We start from the raw sequence: 15,071 nt of genomic DNA on the forward strand, positions 1-15,071 counted from the left end.
TTTCAAGTTTTGCCTAATTTCTCCCTGCAACTCACTTCCCTTCACTCCCCAAACACCACTCTCACTTGGCTTTTCTCCTGCAGTCTTTCAAACTCCACTGTGACTCCCTCTCTTGCTCTGACAGATTCTTAAAATTTTCTCTGCACTGGGATTCTATCTTCACTTCTATTTTCCTTAATGATTTAGTGACAGCTTTGAAATACCCTCTGCACAATTATGAACTTTGCTTACTGTTTCCAGACCTCTCTGCTGCCCTCCAGACCTGTATATTCAATACGTCTCTTAGACATTTCACTTGACTCAATCACAGACTGTGACACCTGCTATTCACCACTAATATTCAGCCTCCTTCTCTTTGGCCAGTAACACAAGAGAAATTAGAGAAGCCAGGTACTCCTTCATTATCCTCTCTTTCAACTAGAGTTTTCCAAGTGACAAGTTCTGGCTGATGAGATACAAATAGTAATTTTATGCAAAGACTTCTGGGAAAGCAAAATCTGTTGTTTGTTCCCTGCCCGCCTCCCCGCCTTTTTTTTCTAACAGCTGGTGATAGTTTAGAGCCTTTTCACATATTTCTCAGCCTTTTAGATACCCTCTTTTGTGATCTGTCTGTTCAACTGTTTCCCCTATTTTTCTATTATGGCTATTACAGCTTTTAATTGATTGACAGGAATCTGTGTTTGGAAACAAGTCCCTGTTGCATATAGATCTTGAGAAGATTCTATTATAGTCTCTGGGTTGCTTTTTCATTTTCTTACCAGTATCCTTCAATGAACAAAAGCTCCTAATCCTACTGTACTCTAATTTGTCGTTTTCCTTTCCTTTATGGGTAATATTTTTCAAATCTTGTCCAGAAAATCTCTACTAACTCCAGAATCATGAAGATATTTTCCATTTTCCCTAAAATTATGGTGGTTTTAATTTTGTTATTAGTACTGAAATCAATCTGGAATTGAGCACATATACCAACATGGGAATGAGCAGAGAAGATTAGCATAGCCCCTGCACAAGGATAACACACATATCCGTGAAACATTCCATATTTGGGGGCTTCCCTGATGGCTCAGTTGGTAAAGAATCCACCTGCAATGCAGGAGACCTGGGTTCGATCCCTGGGGTGGGAAGATCCCCTGGAGGAGGGCATGGCAACCCACTCCAGTATTCTTGCCTGGAGAATCTCCATGGACAGAGGAGCCTGGTGAGCTACAGTCCATGGTATCACAAAGAGTCAAACTGTTAAGCACACACACCATGTACCAACACCAGACTGTTTTAATCATCACAGCTTTATAATAGGACTTGGTGTCTCGGACAAAGATCTTCCCGCTTAGTTCTCCCTAAAGACTGTCTTGGCTATTTTTTGGCCCTTTGATATCCATATACATTTTAGAATCATTTTGTTAGATTCTTCAGAAGTAAAGAAATAATCTGCTCTGGTTTTGACTGTGATTCCAATGAGTTCACAGAAAAAAACCTGGGAAAACTGCCATCTCTTAACATTGCATTTTCCAACCCATAAATTTATTATAGCCCTCCATTTATTTGGGTCTTGATTTTATTTTGAGAATATTTTGTACTTTATGTTGTACATAGTTGCACATATTTTGGCATATTTTGTTAACTTTACTCCTAGGTATTTTATGCTATTGTAAGTAGTATATTTTAACATTTCATTTTCTATGTGTTTGCTTCTGCTATAACTGACTTTTGTAAATGTTGTAAGTTCCTAAGTAATTATGTTTGCTTGAAGATGCTTGTGAGTTTTTCTCATTTATACTCCACTTTTATTTCTTTAGTTATAATCCATATTTTTATTTCTTCTAATCTATATGCCTACTATTTCTTTTTCTTTACTTACTACACTGGTTCAAACTTCTTTTATAATGTTGAAAATAAGTGGTCAGAGCAGGTATCCTGTCTCATTCCCAGTCTCTGGGGGAGAGGTTTCAATATTTTGTGATCAACTATATGGATTACTATAGAATTTTTTGTAGATATGCTTTATAAAATTATGGAATTTCCTACTGTTCCTGATCTACTAACATATTTGATAATCACATAATTTCTCTCCCCTTTTCTGTTAATGTATTGAATCACATTGACTTTTAGATATAAATTACTCTTTCACCCTAATAATAAATCCTCTGTTTTAATCTATTATCCTTTTTCTTCATTGCTAGATTAGCAGTTGTATTCATTTGCTACGGCTGCCATAACAAAGTACCAGAAACTAGGTGATGTAATAGAAATCTATTATCTCCCAGTTTTGGAGACTGGAAGTGTGAGGTGTGTGTGAGGGTGCTTCTTTCCTAGGACTTTGAAGGAAGGATATGTTCCAGGCCTGTCTCTTTGGCTTGCAGACAGCCATCCATGTGTTCACAGGGCACTTTCCCTGTATACTTGTCTCCAAATTTCCTCTTTATATAAGAGTATCAGTCAGATCAGGGCCCATTCTATTGTCTTCCTCTTAACCTCTGTAAAAACCATATCTTCACATTCTGAGATACCAGGAGTTAAGAGGTTAACATAGGAATGTGGGTTGCCAGGGGAGGTGGGAAGGTGGAATGGACAGTAATTAACCCATAACAGATATAAAACATATTTTGTTTAGAATTTGTCTGTCAGTTTTCATGAGAGATTTTACTGTAATATTCCCTTGTCTTTATCTTAATATTAAGGTTATACTAATTTATATTTGCAAATTTAAATTTCTCTGATTACCACAATGATTTGGGATTTTAACATGTTTTTGTATTTTGTGGATTACTTCTTCATGTCTCATATCTTTTGCTTTGAGGATGCATATTTTTCTTATTACCTGGTAAGAATTTTTATTGTCAGTCTTCCTGTCTATTGCACTAAGCTATATTTTTCCAGGAGACTTTACATGTATTTAGGTAAATAGATATTATTAAAACATAGGTGTTCAAGTTTATAATTCTCTTCATGGCATCTGTTGTTTACTGTCATGTCCCCTCCTAATGAAACGCCCCCTTGTGTCAAAATTATAACATTTTCAATACTACTATCACTACACATGGGCTTCCCTGGTGGCTGAGAGGTTAAAGCGTCTGCCTGCAATGCAGGAGACCTGGGTTCAATCCCTGGGTCGGGAAGATCCCCTGGGGAAGGAAATGGCACCCCACTCCAGTACTCTTGCCTGGAGAATCCAATGGACGGAGGAGCCTGGTGGGCTACAGTCCATGGGGTTGCAAAGAGTCGGACACGACTGAGCAACTTCACTTTCACTTTCATCACTACACATTTCGTTGCTTAATTTTTGTATCTGTATCTTTAACACGGGTTTTCTTGATGGTTCAGTAGTAAAGAATCCACCTGGCAATGCAGGAGATGTGGGTTCAGTCCCCAGGCTGGGAAGATCCCCTGGAGAAGGAAATGGCAACCCACTCCAGTACTCTTGCATGGGAAATCCCATGGACAGGAACCTGGCAGGCTACAGTTTATGGAGCTGCAAAAGAGTTGTACATGACTTAGCAACTAAATAACAACAACATTTTTTAACAAATCTGCAATTTCTCTAAGGTAACACATAACCACCTAAATTGTATCTTATATACTTAACCTGTTGCTTCTATATCATTTAGTGGGGTCCAACATTTAAAGCCTGATTTGAAATGCTAGCTTCATAGTACGACAAATTTATATTCAAATTATGATTACTTTTATACTTTGAAATCTTCTCAATTTTCTATCTATATGTAAACTAATATCCACTTTAATCACTGTGGCTTTCTAATACATTATAATATGCTTAAGATTAAATATTATGGCAATGTTACATATTTCCCTATACATTTCTTTTAAAATTTTGCCCATGCTATTCGCATGTGTATATTTGTTCAGATAAACTATAGAGAGTGAAGGACAGGGGATCCTGGTGTGCTGCAGTCCATGGGATGGCAAAGATTCAGACACGACTTAGCGACTTAACAACAAACTAAAGAATCCCTATTGTCAAGATCAGGAAAAAATAACATACTATTGGGATTTTTATAGGAATTGTGTTACATGTATAAACTGATGAGGTATAATTATCATCTTTACAATTCTAAGACGTCCATCGGAAAAATAGTATGTATCTCCATTTAACAATTCTAAGACTCTGCTTAAAGTTTCATAATTTTCTTCATGTAAGTCTTGTACATTTCTCATTAAGCTTGTTCTTTGGCTTTACATTTGTTTGATGGGAATAGAATATTTGGTTTCATTTTACTTCTAATTAGTCATATTTGTTGACTTTCAAATCGTGTTATTTTAAAATTTGTTTCTGAATGCTTTTTTGATATCATCAAGGAGAGCTGCTCAGATTATATAATGTAACATTCTAATGTGTTGATTTCATACACACAGCCATATATATGTTATGCCCTGGAGCTGTCTGTGGCCTCAGTATTTTAATACACTTAATTGAATTCAGTTTTCTAGCTTAAAGATTGTATACTTCAACATCCTTTATTTTTAATTTTAAATGAGTATTATTAAGAAAGGCAAATATTCTTTGTAAGTTTAAATGTTTTGCCTTCTTCATTATCATTATCAGTAGTTCACTCAGGACTGCAAGCTACAGAAATGTTACTGATGCCAACAAAATGGTTATGTAGAGAAGGAAAGAACATTCACAGCAGAGAGACATGCAGTAACATTTCTCATATGGCACACTGGTCTATATCACCGTTTATACAATCACATTAAACACATCCTCCTCCTCATCACAAAGAGCCACTCCTATCGGCCTATCCTTTTTCTATTAACTGGTCTCAGGCACACTAAGTTTAAAAAGCTCACAGGCCCCTTCCCAACCTCCAACAAACCCACAAATTCAGTCAATTCTTCCCTCATGATTCATTTCAAACCTACCTTTGAATTTTCTCTTTTGCTGCCAGCATCCTAGACAAGGCTCATGTTACAATAATCTGGCTTCTTTTATCATAATACTCTAACACAGGACTTCTGCAGTGGTTCAGTGGCTAAGAATCTGCCTGCCAATGTAGGTGACACTGGTTGGCTCCCTGGTCTGGGAAGATTACACATGCCATGGGGCAACTAAGCCTTGTGCGCCACAGCTATTGAAGCCCAGGCACCTAGAGCCTGTGCTCTGCAACAAGAAAAGCCATCACAATGAGAAGCCAATTCTGACGCTTTTTTTCCGGGCTGAGTACTAATGTTGTACTAGAGAGTAGTCCCCTGCTCGCTGCAACTAGAAAATGCCCGCGTGCAGCAACAAAAACTTGGCTTGACCACTTGTTTCTTCTGAATCCTCAGTAGGTGGATTCCCTTCACTGTTCTCTGATCATATTTGATTACTTTCTACCACTGTTCCTGCAGCCACTCTTCTAACTTCAGTGACTTTGCCTGGGTTTCCTAGAGTCTGGGTCCCTACAACGCCCCACCAGAGCTCCCCACTGAACATAACTGCTTGAGTTTCTGCCAACTCTGAAAGGCTTTGATCTCGGCCAAGGACCAGTCAACTTTGATCTTAGAACTGGTTTGGATTCTTCTGTAACATAACTGCCCCCAGTTTCATGTCAGTCTTTGACCTTAGAAAAACGTCTCAATCCTGGTCCCATATTCAAAACACTCACCTTGGCTTTACCTACGGATGTTCCCAGATCACTTAAATATTATAACATCAGCAATCAGTGATTGCTTAAAATAAAGAAAGAAACCTCACTTTTTTTTCCCAAGGCAACTCAGTGTTTTACCTGTGTTGAAAGAGTAATTAACTTCTTGCATGGCAGAAACAATTGAAGTTCTATATAAACTTTTTTTACACTGCTTCTCACTTTTTGACCAGCCTTACCAATATTTAAAGAACCGGCTTTGAACTTAGAATCCTTCGTTTCATGGCAAAATTTAATTAATTCTTTTTAATGTTATTTTATTTTTAATTGGAGGATAATTACTCTACAATGTTGTGATGGTTTCCACCATACACAAACATGAATCAGTCATAGGTATACGTATGTCTCCTTCTCCTCCTAAAACTCCTTCCCATCTCTCTCCCCATCCCACTCCTCTAGGTCATCACAGAGCACCAGCTTTGGGTTCCTTACATTACACAGCAAATTCCCACCAGCTATCCACTTTATATATGGTAATATATATGTTTCAATACTACTCTCTTAAGTCATCTCACCCTCTCCCTCCCCTACCATGACCATAAATCTGTAAAGAAGCTGACATGTTTAAAACAAATGGCTACACAGGGACACTAACCAGATTCAGTAATAGAAAAAAAAATGCAGTTTTGAGTTTCCTGAAATAACCATCTCTCGTGATTCAACCATGAGAATCAACCAGCCAAATGCTTTCATTTATAAATGTTAAAATTGTACAAATTTTTACTTCAAAGGAAGTGCTTAAAACAATATTGCAAATCCCCATGGACAGAGGAGCCTAGTGGTCTACAGTCCATGGGGGTCGAAAAGAGTCGAACATGACTAAGTGACTAAGCACAGCACAGCATGGGATGTAAGACATCAAGAGTGAACCCTGATATAAACTATGGCCTTTGGGTGATTATGATGTGTCAATGAAGGTTCATTGATGATGACAAATGTACCACCCAATGCAGGATGCTGATAGTGGGGAGGTTGTGTGTATTGGGGGGATGGTGGATAGATGGGAACCTTCAGTGCTTTCCACTCAATTTTTCTGTGAATCTAAAACTACTCTAAAGAATAAAGTCTACTTTTGAAAAAGAAAAGAAAAACAACATTGCTAATTGAAAACTGAAAATGTTAACACTTTCCATTGTATTTTATTATTTGAGACTGTGTTTTATGTCAAACATATAAATAAAACAATGAGGAACTTTTCATTTCTATGGTGATACTTGAAAATCACACAGAATTTAATCATGCCTACAAAAATGCTTGTTGGAAAACTGACCTCAAATATCATAGTCCGTGCTCAGTCATGTCTGACTCTTTGCAACCTCATGAACTGTAGCCCACCAGGCTCCTCTGGCCAAGGGATTTTTCAGGCAAGAATACTTGAGCAGGTTGCCATTTTCTTCTCTAGGACAGCTCTCTGACCTAGGGATCAAACCCGCATCTTCAGCATCTCCTATATTGAGAGGCGAATTCTTTGCCACTCTGCCACCTGGGAAGCCCCTCAAGTATCATGAAAGCTCTCTAATCTGACAATTTGAGGTTTATGTTGTTTGCATTTTCTTCTGTGTGGCAGAAATAGCAAGACTTTTCTAATAAGTATTAACATTGATAAAAGATGTCATTAGTGCCAAGCTTTATTACAGCATGAGTATATAGCCACATTTTTTTATATCTATAAAAAAGTGGTATTTGGTAGTAATGCAGAATAGAGAAATGGACAAATGACAGCCATGTAACCCCTAGAATTTTACATAAAACTCTATTCTTTGAATAACGTTTTTCCTAAAATGTCAAGCATTTATTTTGACTTACAAAGTCTGTTTCCCCCCAAGAGTAATTGAAGGCTGTTAAGAGAAATGATTCTGCATCAGTTCAAAGCTTCTCAATGCTTTTTGGCATCACTGAATCCACTGGCTAGTCAAGCCAGCCTGTTGTTGGTCCAGCTTATTAGAGGCAAGGAAATAGACTCTGAAGAAATCAGCATATTCAGGATGCTCTGAAGAGCTTCCTGTCAAATGCCAGGCCAAAGTCTTTGAGGAAAAGCCAAGAGTCAAAGCCAGGTAGACCAGAAAGAGGCATCAAGTCCAGAGAGAGAAGCAGTCTCATGATGGCAGAGAAAGAGCCAACAGTCAGAAGCCGGATAGATATTGAATTTGAGTGTGATCAAATGGAGGCAAACAAGACAGCCTTGGCACAACTGCTCTCCAAACAGGGCAAGATCAACATGGATACCGGTGCTCTTCCAATAGCTACCATTGATATATGCAGAAAAGGCACTACAGCAGTAGCTTCTAATATGAGACACTCCATTTAGATGACCACTTATGGAGAAAAGGTTACTAAAAGAAAAAGGAAACTGTTCCTTCCAATAATGAAAGACATTTTTTAAGGAATTAAAGATGAATCAGACCACACAATACACTCTGCTGTATCCATGACTCTGTTGATAACACTGACTCACCTACAAATCCATAATGCAATCATAACATATGGTTATAAGACCCTCAGGCTTTACAGCATTCTGAAGTACTTTCATAGTAATTGATGAACAAATTATATTTCAAATAATCTGGACGTGAACTGTAATCTATTTTCTTAAATGAGAAACTAAGTTAATTAAACATTTTAACTGCCTACTTATTATGTACAACTGAATGATAGATATGGTACTTTTCTTAATCAGAGTATTTTACTCATCACACCAATGCCATACAACAGAAAGTTTTCTGATTAGATAGAAATGTAAAGATAGGACTAAACATGAGTAATAATGCTTTATTTCTGCTCTGAAGTTATGAAAGTAACACTCAACATCTCTTAAACATAGACTAAGTGCCAGGTACTATTTTATATACTTAATACAAATTGCCTCCTTTAATCTGAATAGCAGTCTGATTTGGTATTTACTATTATTATTCTACAGTTGAAAATAAGGTTAAAAGTGTTGAATAACTTGGTCAACTTCACAGAGCCAGTAAATAAAGGATTTATCAGTCTTTATAGACAGACAAGTAGGAGATACATACAGAGGGATGTATAGACAAAAATATTCCCACTCATTGTTACATCTTTTAAATGGCAGACTATATCACACCCAACTTAAAATTGAGAAATTAGGTAGGACTTAGAGATTAAAATAATTAGCTAGGGTAAAGAATGGAAATAGAATTAATCTTTGGCCTTAATTTAGGCTAAACTACATGAAATTCCCAGTACTTCAACATTTTGGCCTACAAAAATGGTCCTCATATAACTTAATCTAATATATCCTCTACAAAGCACTTACAAGCACAATTACACTGCCTGAATATTAGAAGTCCTATTACCCATATTACCACTTTCTGTGAAATTACTAATTTGGATTGATATCTAAATTATTCATTTGGGCACACACAGAATATTAAAAATTATTTAAAATTCAGATAGTATCTATTACTACAATGATTTGATTCAAGTAGTAACTTAGTAATGATATTTAAAATAATCTTACATTTTACCTCCAAATTTCAAAGTATTTAAAAACCAATACATAAATCCCAGATCTCTGTGATGTGGGCAGGTGCTTATAATTATTCTTCAACAGCCTAGAAACCAAATTATGAAAAAATTTAAGTGGCTTCCTGCTCATTCAATGAATCAGCAGTGATAGTAACAGCCAGAGTTACAGAACATTATTTATTCTGTGCCATACAGTCAACTTCACAATGTCACATCAGGGGCCATATTTTGTTTGGCTTTCATATAATAACTGATATCCCTCCAACACTATTCTACCTAAGTGAAAATACTAAAAATAATTTGGTGATTATAAGTAATGAATGAACCAGATGAAAACGATAAAATACCGGCAGTTCAGTTTGGCTCATCTGCATAGCGGCACCACAGCTGGCGTCCAGCAGCACCAATTCTCTCCTTCAGTGCACAGTTACAGCCGCCTGCAACTGCTCTGTCTCATTTTATTCACAGTCTTCCACCTGGCTTGCTTCCCTTTTAGACCTGGTCCACAGTCAGGTTAAGTGAAATTTCTTGGTTCCATTAACACTCACAAGTCATTCTGCATTTGTGAACTGTCAAGTGTCTGGATTGTTTCATATTCTATTTGGCCAACACGGCATTCTAAACTTAGTACCTCATTAAATGTTATTTGAATAAAGGAATCTCTCATTATGCAAAGAGGAACTAGAAATACTGAGATGCCAGCAGGCCATAAAAGTCAAGCAACTGAATTTGTCATCTATTGAAATGCCTGCTCAAAAGCCTGAGAAAAGTGTCACTTCATGGTGACTTCACCAGCCTGTTTCACTCATGGTAAGAGGTTTACACTCAGCAGAAAATACTTGTATTATACATAAAATTTTCCCTTCACATGGTCCTCATACACAAAAATTTCCATTATCCCAGTTTAGTGAAAAAATACCAGTCGTGGACAAAACAATTCAAATTTCAGTTACCACAGTATATTAACTGTGAGAAATTGACTAAAGTACAAACCAAGATGCTAGCTCTTCAGTTCACAGATCATTCTGGAAAACAGCTTGATATAATGATTAAGGACAAATCAAGTCCCTGCTTTTAAATCTGTCAGTGATTAGTCACTGAGCATCAATTATTCAGCTCACACACATAGCAAGTTATATAGTGGCGTTGCCTCTTGTTTCCTCATGATAAATCCATGTGACATTGTTTTAATGAATAATCCAAATAGGGAATTGGGCAACAAAATGTAAGTGCAACAAAGAAATAGAAAGTTTGTTGTACACCTGAAACTAACACAACATTGCAAATCAACTATTCTCCAATAAATTTTTTTTAAAAATGAAAGTGATATTAGAGCATGGTTCCCATCACACACAAAGCCTTTGACCAACGAAGAGGTAAGAAGCAGCCTTGTGGTTTAAGCCTCACTTCCCCCCTTAACTCCGTACATACACATGAGCAAGTTACTTAACCCCTCCCTGCCACAATTTTCTTTTAAAATACACAAAGTATGTCCTATCACACAGAGTTGCGGTAAAAATAAACCCATTAGTATAAAACAAACAAACAAAAACTCCACAAAGTGATAATTCTAGAAGTGAAATTCAAATAGAACATAAATAGATTTATGAAAGAAATAGTTGACTGTGGGAACGGTACCACCACCATTGAAGGGACTCTCAAGATGCAGTCAGAGGAAGTTTGGGAAGGTGAATTTAGTGATATAATCGAGAGCAGTGGTTGTGACAAAAAGGATGCTAAGGTCCACGGGAAGTGATGCCAACAATAAAATCTTCACAAGAGTTCTAGGGAACTCTTGGAGATATTTCATGACACTGAATGAACAAAGAATAAAACACTGGAAGTTGATCCACTCTTAGATGAAAAGTATGATAATTCACCAAAGCATAGAAAAGACTCTTGTTCTGTGATACAAGTTACATGATAAGAAAGCAAGGACTGTTCAAATTACTTTTGATAATTTGTTAAAGAGAAATGCAACACTTCACTCTCGATGTCTCCATTTTAAGTAACAATACTACACAATTATTATTATTTTATTTCCTTATACATTTAAACTGAAAATAAGACAGTTTTAAGGAGATCCAACCAGTCCATTCTAAAGGAGATCAGTCCTGGGTGTTCTTTGGAAGGAATGATGCTAAAGCTGAAACTCCAGTACTTTGGCCACCTTATGTGAAGAGTTGACTCATTGGAAAAGACTCTGATGCTGGGAGGGATTGGGGGCAGGAGGGAGAAGGGGACAACAGAGGATGAGATGGCTGGATGGCATCACTGACTCGATGGACGTGAGTTTGAGTGAACTCCGGGAGTTGGTGATGGACAGGGAGGCCTGGCGTGCTGCAATTCATGGGGTCGCAAAGAGTTGGACATGACTGAGTGACTGAACTGAACTGAACTGAATATTTTGATAAGAATTTTCAAAGGTCTGAGAATAATCACAATTTTCTCAACTGATTATTAAGATCATTTTGCATAATTTCGCACTACACAGTCATTTTTATGGTTCTATGCTACTCTGAAAAGACACAAAGTGAGTACAGAGTAGTTTTTAGGGGTCAAAAATCAATATATTCTGCTAAAAACTAGAAATTTTGCATTAAAACAAATGGATACATTTAAAAATTATCTGGTTGAAGCCATGAGGGGACCATCATAGCAATGATGACTATTTTGGACATGAGTAGAGATCAAGGTGAGAGGAAGTTCTAGGGAGCTACAGTCTCTGGAGCCCCAAAAGTGCTCAGGACCTGAGTATCGAATGAGTTGGTGAATGAATAATGAAGGAAAGAATTGAGCTTCTAGCTATTATTACCCAGGTTAGGAGAGTAGGGTTAAACAATTATTCTTTGTGCAATATGGAAATCTCCACAAAGGTTCTCAACTTACCAGGAATAGAAGCGGCTGGTAAATTACCCTACTGACAGCATCATCAACTGGTAGGACAGGGCGGGGGCAGAATGTCACAGAAAGCTTCATTAAAGAGTGTCAACAATAAAGACAGAATGACAGTTTGAGTTCTGATTTCTCATCTGATATTCTGATTACTGTCTACCATCAGTATGCTTTAAATAAAGAAGCAAATACATTACATTTTGAAGACACAATTCACTAAGGATTCACCCATATGTGCACGTAGAAGAAACTTGCCTATCACAGTAGAAACTGCCATGATCTTCCTCTCCTGTTCCAATCCCTTATTAAATGAAATGCTCTTTGTCGCCTGCAACACTGGAGGAAGAAAGACCATAGCCTCTGATGCTCACCACTTCTAATTTGAGTTCAGCACTCTCTTCCTATGACTTAATCATCAGTTCAGAGTCTGGACCTGAGCAATCAATGAGCAGCGATTAAATCATGGCTCTCAATTCTCTACCCTCTCTGTACAAATTCTGATTCAAACTGTCTAACCTTTAAGCAAAACCAATCCTTAATGCTTTAAGTTCATTGTTACACAAGCCCATGTATACTTGAGCATGTAAGTGGCTGGTGCCTGAGTCTAAGGAGGAGCAATGCGAAACACATTTGAAATAAAAACATAATAACTGAAGTCAATTTCAGTTATCACTTCAATAGTAGTCAAGAGATTTTTAGGGGGAAAAATCACTTCCATATGATATCACATTCTGACACTATATGACGTTGTGATTTCACAGTCTACGTACTTTGATGACACTCTTTGGTTAGCTTAGAAATAAATCCAAATAACTTTATTAGGGAGAGAAGTAAGGAAGGATTTTTCCCTTTAAGTTCCCTTGCTTGTACTGCAACATTTATCTGAGAAAACCCTAGGGAGAAATTTGAGGAGCAAAAGTACACTCTTCTAATAGAAACAATAAAGCATACATTAAAACAACACATTTTTAGTAAAATATGTACTATATAGTATAATATACAGAAATTAGTATATCATAAAACATTGAAAGAACAAAGTTTATACTTATAACTTTTAACAGATGAAGAAACTAACAAATTATTGTGTTCTTAGATTTTCCTTGAATAACCCCATTAATTTGGGTTCTATTTAAGTTGTATTCCATAGATCTTGAGTTCTAACAATGAGAGAATAGGTTGATTCAGAGTAACTCTTCTACCAAGAATAACCAGAAAATGTGGATAAAATCACTGCAGATGGTTTCTGCAGCCATGAAATTAAAAGATGCTTGCTACTTAGAAGAAAAGCTATGACAAAGCTAGACAGTGTATTGAAAAGCAGAGACATTAGTTTGCCAACAAAGGTTCATATAGTCTAAGCTATGATTTTTCCAGTAGTCATGTATGGGTGTGAGAGTTGGACCATGTAGAAGACTAAACACCGAAGAATTGATGCTTTTGAGCTGTGGTGTTGGAGAAGACTTGAGAGTTTCTTGGACTGCAGGAGATCAAACCAGTCAATCCTCAAGGAAATCAGTCCTGAATATTCATTGGAAGGACTGATGCTGAACTGAGCTGACTCATTAGAAAAGACCCTGATGCTGGAAAAGACTGAAGGCAGGAGGAAAAGGGGATGACAGAGGACAAGATGGTTGGATGGCATCAGTGGACATGAGTTTGAGAAAACTCTGGGAGATGGTGAAGGACAGGGAAGCCTGGCATGCTGCAGTCCATGGGTCACAAAGAGTCAGACATGACTGAATAACTGAACAACAACATGGATAAAATACTTAACAAAAATACACAGCTATTTAAAGGCATTAGAACGCTACCAAGGCAGTGAGCATTTGTAAAACTAAGATCCAGAAAGTGGGTCAGCCTAGAATTTGGTGCCTCACAGAGAGGCAAAGTGGATTGAATCTCTATTTGAAGACATAATTCCTGATAATTTTCCTAATTTGATGAAAGTCATCAGCCACAGATTAAAGAATATGAATTTCTAGCAAGACAAATTCAAATAAAATTACCTATAGAAATAGTGTAATAAAACTGATTAAATCTAAGACAAAAAAGCAAATCTACTAAGTGTCCAGAGGGAAAATAATATATTATCTTCTAAGGAGTAAAAATAAGACTGAAAGCTGACTTCTCAACAAAATGAGAGAAATCAAAGAACAATGGGATTGATGGGACCAAAGGACTGAAAGAAATTACTGCCAATTTGTATTTCTATTTCCAGTAAAATGTTCCTCAAAAATAAAGATAAAATCATTTTCAGACAAAGAAAACACAATTCATCATAAACAGGTCTTCCCTCCTAAAGAAAGAATTATCAAGGGAATTTTTTTTTAGCATAATAAAAATGATGCCAATGGAAATCTCAAAAATGCAATAAGAGGGAAAGAGACATTCAAAAAATAAGAGGTTATTATGAGACATTTTAAGTCAGTGCATTTTAAAACTATATGGTATGAACACAATTTCCTTATAAAACAAAATTTACTGAAACTGCCACAAGAAATAGAAAATATGAGTATTTCCCATCATTAGGAAAACTTCTGGCTCAGATAAATTTGATCAGTAATTATACCATACATTTAAGAAGAAATAACATGCATTTCAAACCAAGTATTTCAAAGAACAGGGGGAAAAAGGAATTTATTTAACTCATTTTATAAAAGACACTTACTCCTTGGAAGAAAAGTTATGACCAACCTAGATAGCATATTCGAAAGCAGAGACATTACTTTGCCGACTAAGGTCCGTCTAGTCCAGGCTATGGTTTTTCCAGTGGTCATGTATGGATGTGACAGTTGGACTGTGAAGAAGGCTGAGCACCGAAGAATTGATGCTTTTGAACTGTGGTGTTGGAGAAGACTCTTGAGAGTCCCTTGGACTGCAAGGGGATCCAACCAGTCCATTCTGAAGGAGATCAACCCTGGGATTTCTTTGGAAGGAATGATGCTAACGCTGAAACTCCAGTACTTTGGCCACCTCAAGCAAAGAGTTGACTCATTGGAAAAGACTCTGATGCTGGGAGGGATTGGGGGCAGGAGGGAGAAG

At 37.0% G+C, this 15,071-nt stretch overlaps 1 pseudogene; it reads left to right on the top strand.

Annotated features, from left to right (window-relative positions):
• The first annotated feature begins 946 nt into the window (after positions 1-946).
• Positions 947-1,047, top strand: LOC120882669 (annotated as a pseudogene).
• Positions 1,048-15,071: the final 14,024 nt, after the last annotated feature.

Source organism: Oryx dammah, unplaced genomic scaffold (assembly GCF_014754425.2).
Source record: "Oryx dammah isolate SB20612 unplaced genomic scaffold, SCBI_Odam_1.1 HiC_scaffold_23, whole genome shotgun sequence".
Classification (NCBI taxonomy): domain Eukaryota; kingdom Metazoa; phylum Chordata; class Mammalia; order Artiodactyla; family Bovidae; genus Oryx; species Oryx dammah.